General features: G+C 44.9%; 1 long non-coding RNA gene across 1 annotated transcript; it reads left to right on the top strand.

The window, feature by feature from the left end:
- The first annotated feature begins 231 nt into the window (after positions 1-231).
- On the top strand, positions 232-3,632 carry LOC119372231 (uncharacterized). Its single transcript, XR_005179477.2, has 3 exons — positions 232-353; positions 1,689-1,771; positions 3,285-3,632. It is a non-coding gene; the product is annotated as an uncharacterized LOC119372231 (long non-coding RNA).
- The last annotated feature ends 3,630 nt before the right edge of the window (positions 3,633-7,262 follow it).

The raw sequence follows: 7,262 nt of genomic DNA on the forward strand, positions 1-7,262 counted from the left end.
CTTGTCAACGAGCGAGCGGAGAGAAAGAGAGACGAGAGAAAAATGAGAGAGAAAGTTCCAGCGCGCCTCGGTTGGCTACCGTACGTCACGTGACACGTCGCTCTCTCAGCGGTTACCTCTCCAAGAAAAAGAGTGGAGGAGGCAGAGCGCCGGAGAGAGAAAGAAAGAGCCGAGAGAGCGGGTACTGCTGGTACGCCGGTACATTCCAACGTGTTTCTTCGATCTTTTGTGCGTGCTTCTTCCATGTCGGTTTGGTGCGCCATTTTGTCTTTTTTTTGCGTGGCGTGCGAGTGCCTGTGCAACGCGCGTGTGTGCTTTGGAGCTGCAGCCTCAACTCGAGTGCACGTGTAAAGGTGAGTGTACTGTTCTACTTATATACTACTTTCGTCTGTTTACACCTTCGGCTGTGCACGGTTTAACAAGGCACTTCGTTTGCGTGTAGCAAAGAAGTAAGCTCTAGTTTTCGCGCGTTGTGGAGGCGACTCCCATCGCTCGTCTGTTCTGCTTTTTGCGGTATGCATTCGAGCGATGTGCTTTCGCACCGAGGCTGAACCACGTGCAGCAATTTTCAAGCGTCAGCTTGCATCTAGTGTGATAAAAGAAGAAAAAAAATGAATAAAAATGTTCCAGTGAAAAAAAAAAAAAAGCTCAAACGTACGAGGAATATTGGCGCGCGTTTTTGAGTAGAGTGCACTTTTCGCGCACTTTCGATGGCGATTGAAAGTGGTTAAAACGGTGCGAGGACTGGGATCGAGTGGAGGAACTCTAGTGCGCCATGTACGGCCGAGTACGTTCAGAGCACTTGAAAAAAATGCTCAATAGGGTCCTCAATTAGTATAAGACTTTATTTAGTTGTTTCTTTTTGCTTTTCATCTTTTCGTTGGTATACATGCGCTAATGCTGATCATGATCATCTGCAACTCTGACGACTTGCATAATGTGGATGCTATAGTCGCTAATTCGTAAAGTACACGTCAACTATAAATTAATAGTTTTTTTTTGTATTGTAGTGTAGCTTAAAACTGCATTTCTTGTGCAATTTACTCTCTCTGTTTCTTGATCGTTTCCCGGCAAAGGATGCAGACGTTGGTATCCGATAGCGATTGGCCAGCTCTATTCTGATTCACGAATCGCAGTCGAAAGTGACCTTGTAACATGCAAACGGGAGCAGGGGCGTAGCCAGAAATTTTTTCAGGGGTAGGGGGGGGGGGGGGCGCACCGCCTTCATTTCGGGGGTTGGGGGCACCTCCTTGAAATGGTCATTTTTCGCTCTGTATGCAAAAGAATTTCGGGGAGGGCACGGGCCCGGTGTGCCACCCCCTGGCTACGCCACTGAACGGGAGCGCTGAAGCATTGCGAAAAAAAAAAAAAAAAGACCAAGACGCGAAAGACGGGAGTTTGTATTGAGAAGCATTACACCAAGAGCATCCACGCGCGTGGCCCGACTTTGAATTTTTTCATAGAAAATTTAAAAGTGCCGCCTATCAAACGAGCAGCTGTCACTGCGTAAAAATGGAGAAACTGGATTAAATTGCAATGTTCTCGACATGTGTAAGGATTTAAAACACAGCAGGGTGAGGAGGAGGCTAAGGGATTTGTCAAGTGCTTGCAAGTTAGTATGCAAGTTACTGCATGTAACTATCGAATGGATGTGATTGACTGACTGCTAATCGCTCCAATCATTTCAGGTTCACAGGACAGGTCTGAAAGGTCAACGTCAATCATATTTGGCCGTGGATATCACTGCAACTTTGGCACTCGACCAAGCGAGGTATGTACTCAGTATCTGGGAATTTTTTTTTTTCTGCGTGTTTTAACATTGCTGAGGACATGTGTGTGTCATTTGTAAAGAAAGACCAGACCCTAAATGGGGTCTTCTGAATTAGTACCTCAAGTTTAATGTGCAGGCCAACTGCCTACATGCACCCCCGCCACAGCTGCGACGTATTGCCCCACTGTCAGCGCATAAGCCTTCTGGCATAGGTGTATATCAACCTCAAGCATACTTGGCTGTGGATGTCACTGCAACTTTAACACTCCATGAAGCGACGTATGTATTGAATATCTCTGGAATTTATTGTCTCCGTGTTTTAAAATTTCTGAGGACACGTGTGTCGTTTGTAAAGACAAATCAGACCCTAAATATGGTCCTCTGAACTAATACCTCAAATTTAATGTGCAGGCCTACTCACCCCATGCACCCAAGCCACAGCTGCAACATATTGCCTCGTCAGCGAAGTCAGCTCATAGGCGCATACTTCTAAAGTATATTTCATGGAAACACATCTCAATGTCATGATTTCTTGTCACATTTGCGAGACTGCAGTGCAGAACTTGTACAAATATGAGAGACACTACAGAGTTCATTCAAATGTTCATAATGTTAATGTAGCATGTGTAAATCAGGGCTGCTCAAAACATTTCAAAACATTTAATGCACTGCGTGTGCTTGTTTCACGCAGTCATGTTGGAGATGATGTTGCTTCTGTGTCATCTGGACAAGAATTTAGATGTCCTCATATATTTCGTGATGTCAAGTTTTCTTTTTTTTTTTAAAGAGGTTGGGCACGTTAAGAAGCATATTTCTTCTAGTGTTGCCACTGCCTGTTGTTTTGTAAACTGTAAAAAAGTGTTTTCAAGTGCAAAATCATTCACGTCTCATGTAAGTTGCTTTCATGGCAGCATTGTGTGTCCAAGACAGAGTGTGACACAATGTGAGGAAGATCTTGCAGCACCTAGCAGTGCAGGCCAAGATTTCACTAGTGTTGATGTTTAACAAGTTCCAGGGCATGATAATGAGGTTTGTAAAAGTGGACAGCTGCCACAAGTGTGCATGTAGCCTACTGGAACTTAGTGGTCTAGATGCGATTCATGGCAGAGCTCCTGAAGTGAAGCAAAATGACCTTGCAGAATTACGGTTTAGAGTATGTGTTTATCCCTCTACATTATGAGCAGCTATTTCTGTTACTAGAAATAATACACGGTTTGTTTGTGCAACTGTGGGCTCTTTTTACATTTTATATTTGTTATTACCCTCCATGCTTACTTGGGAACATTATGCATCAGAGCATATACATGTAGCTAGTTCAGTATGCGACAAGTATGGTCACATTTGCTGCTCAGCATTTCTATCTGGTGTCCTTTGATTTCATCATACAGTGTCTCTCACACAATGCAGCATAGTTTATACATTTCCGGCGTTTCACATCTGAAACCCAAATATGTGATTGGCATAGTTTATGGTGCATGGATTTACTCTGTCATTCTCTTTTTGTTTACTCCAGGTACATTGGACAGATCAACCGGACCAAAAGGCGGGGTAAAGGAAAAGGCAGCGGAATAGGACCAAGGGTGCTCAGCCTTATCAAAGCGCTTTGAATAATAAATGTGCAAGTATTGACAAAAGCTTTCGATGCATATTTTATTAGGTACTACCCATGTCGAGTGATGGTCGCATGGTGAGGTACACCACTCTACAGTTCATAGTGACACAGAATACACTTCATCTCTTGGGCCATCATACTAACAATGCAGCTGCATTTCATGTTGAGAGTCTCTTGTCACCTCGCAGAGAAAATGCTACATTGATGGTCTCATAATAGCATTGACAAAAAGACGTACAGGTCGGTTGTATTTTGAGTCCACGAAAAAGATGTCAAAATGAAAGAACACCGTCATTTGCAAATGACGGTGAAATGTTATCAATCTGACAGGTCGGTTGTGTTTTGAGTTCATGAAAAAGACGTCAAAATGAAAGAACACCGTCATTTGCAAATGACGACCTTCAGTTATTTTGATAGTTACATTTTATCAATTTGACGGTTTGCTTGTATTTTGAATTGACGGGAAAGACATCAAATGATAAAATATTACCATCATTTGAAAATGACGGCCTGCCATCATTTTGACGGCCATATGCTTGGAAATAGAGCTGCCAAGATTTTCCCGTCATTTTGACAAAATTTTTTTTACAGTGCACGTGGTCAGCCGCATGGCATAGCGCATGAGCTGAAGTAGACGAAATCAAAGATGGCGCCGCAAGCAGCGCCACCGCGCGCATTTTTGGATGCGTGAGAAAACGAAAAGCAAAAAATTACTCTCTGACGCAACCGAAAGCTGCCTCAGGTGCATAAAATACAATTTCAAGGTATACATGTTTGTTTTTAAGCAAAATGAGTCTACCTGCGAGGATTTCTTGTCCTACCAGTAGATTGACCACATCGCTGTTGGGTGACACTAGCGGTCATTCTTCCACGATTTTCAATATCAAATTAAAAATATAATTCATTTTTTTATGGGGCAAAAGCACGCTCGTTGCCGCTGATGTGACCAACGATCTTCTCATTTTTACCACAATCAGAAAAAGCGGTAGACAGTCTCTTTAAAACTAGCTTCAGTTGCTACGTGTTGGTTGAAAAAGTAACGCAAAATGGGAAGTAAAATAGAAGAAATTTGAGTGAGCGCACTTATTTGCAGCGTCACCGCCCGGGATTGAACAAAGACGTAAAGTATGGCCTCCGAGATTTTCACGAATACCAGACTCGAAAGAAGATTTCACATTTTACGTTCCTTTTTGTAGCAATACGTAGTAACAGAAGCTAATTTTAAGAAACGGAAAACCAACACAGCTATACATGGGGACACTAAGAATAACAACCCACCATCTACAGCTGCGATTCGAACCCGGCCCTTTTGAGTGGGAAGCGGGCATTCTTCCCCTGCACCACTTTGGCGGAGCCACGCGCAACACTTAAACGACGACACATTGCAGACTATCGATCGCAGCGCCGCAGGTTGATTGACCCTGTGTGGGCTTCATTTTCTGTACATTGGTACTGCGGCCGTTCCGTGCACCCCATGTCCTAGTACACTCTAATAGTACGAAGCGCAGTTATCAACGTAAAATAATGGTCACCGCAGTGGGCGCTGGCGCCAGGCCGCCAACGGAACTTATCGCGAAGGCTTCTTCAGCTGAAATTCTTCGTGCTCCCCCCCCCCCCCTTCTTCTTCCTGAAGTAGGACGCTCGCAGCAATCTATTCTGTTCTGTGTAAAGCTTTGCTGCAGGAAGTGCGGTTCTACTTGTGGTTAATATGACGTGGGAGGCATTGGACGGTGTCACAAAATATGTTCGTAGAACTTAAATGTGCTCTGCGTTTTAAGCGGAAATGTGTTAGCATCGGGTCCAATGTCGCTTGCGCGGGGGACATAAAATAAGTCACAGTTTCGTTTGAAGGGCGAAGCAATGAATGCAATAGCAAGAAACTGGAATGTACCTGGAAGAACGACAAGCAGCTAGAGGCAGCTAGTGCGCTAAATGTAACAGTTGTTACTTCATCTAACCCCTACTTTGGCTCTTCTAGCTAGCAGATCCCTCCTTTCGCAAACGCGGCCGCTGCAGCGAGCAAAGTGACCTTCCTGTAGTCTATAGTTTCAACGCAAAGTTTGCGGTGATAGCACAGACGTACAAAACTGCCCCTTAAGAGATAATCGTGCGAGCGTGGTCGACCATGCCGTGTATGGCAAAGTACAAGCTGAAGGCGCACATCCCAACTCCGGCGAAACGCTGGACAGTTTTAGAATTGGGGACCCAAGAAATTTGAAAGCCGCCAGGGCGCATGCGCAGAACGCAAGAAACTCTCGGACTCTTGCGCTCGCGTTGTCCCAAGGACCTGCAGCGCCTTCCTTAGGACGGCAAGCAAAACCGCAGAGCGTACGACCTCAAGAGAATAAAATAAAGGCGCTTGGCAGTGGCACGTGAAGCCACGGCTCACGCTCCCTGCGGGCGTCGATTCTGGTCACTAAGTTAAAAGTTCATTTGGCTCTAGTGGGTACATATTCCTGAGGCTAAAATTACAGCGCAAACGCACTTCTCTGTCCTTCTTACTTCTTCTTTACTTCTTTGTCCTTGCACCCATCTGAATATGATTTCATGCCTTCGTGTAATTAATGTGTGTGCGTATATGCGGTGAGTCTGCCTTGGGCTTGTATGTGCATTGGCCTATGAAAAAAAAACGCCAGGCCTGCGCGGAAAGCGCAGCACAGTCACAGCGAAAGCTTGAAGAGCAGCATTTCTGGAGCTCGTTGTAAGTTCTCTTGGTGCTACTAATAGAAGTAAACTAGCAAGGTACCCACTACGTCATAAATCACATTATTTGTGAAGTTGGGAAGCACCTACAACACCATTATTCATGATTCTGCGCAGAAACGAGGTACCAGCTACGCATCTGTAAGCCATTATGTGCACTTTTTTGACGTGATAACTGGTGAAGATGAAGAATTGTGGCTCAGCCCTTTGTAAAGGGTTGGAAGCTTTCAACGGCTCACCAGTTACATAATTCGCATTGTGTGATTGCCGGTCGCTATTTCGCTCTCCCACAATGCAATATACCATACGTTGACGTGAGAAAGAGTGAGAGAGGGGGGGAAGAAATTATTGAGACCCTGATGAAATGAATCATGCGCTTATGGGCTTCCTTGGTACCAATACAAGTGCACTTGCGAGGAACCCACTACGCTATACATCATTGTAATTTTTGAGAAGTAGGGAAGCAGGCACTATGCCATTTTTCGTCATTCTACGGAGAGCCGTGGTACCTGCTAAATGCATGTAAGGCATTATGCGCACTTTGTTGATGCTGTGCCTGATGACGATGAAGAATTATGGCGGATACCTTTGTAATGGGTTGGAAGCATTCAACAACCTACTCGTTGCACAATTCGCATTGTGTGACGCCTGGTTACAGAATTCGCGTTGTGCGACGCTTGGTGCTTATTTTACTCTTTTACCACGCTACATTGAATATGCTAATGTGGTTCCTTCCCGACATGAAGCCTGTATAGGGTCTTTTTGCAAAACAGTTTCAAGGACCGGCATGGCTCAGAGGTTGAACACTGGGCTCACACGCAGAGGGCCCAGGTTCGAACCTCGTTCCATCCTGGAATTTTTTCTTATTTCGTTTTTTTTCTTTCTTATTTCGAGCGATAGTGGTTACGGACACCAGCGGCGGCGGCGGCGGCGGACAACTACGGCGCCAAAAGCGGCCGCTAAAATGATCTCATAACAGCTTTCGCTGTAATAAAGCAGTAGTTAGTCAACGTTTGTGTCGTACGTTTTTTTTCTTCATTGGTGTCTTGTGCATTTGCGCTATAATTTTAGCCTCAGCATTCTAGTCGCTGTGTAACATATATACTGTGATTCTGGTTCAGCCGTCCCGTTTCCTCCCTGCTGTGGCATAAGACTGCACGAGCAAAAGCGTTGCCA

The sequence above is a fragment of the Rhipicephalus sanguineus genome, chromosome 10 (genome assembly GCF_013339695.2).
Source record: "Rhipicephalus sanguineus isolate Rsan-2018 chromosome 10, BIME_Rsan_1.4, whole genome shotgun sequence".
NCBI lineage: Eukaryota > Metazoa > Arthropoda > Arachnida > Ixodida > Ixodidae > Rhipicephalus > Rhipicephalus sanguineus.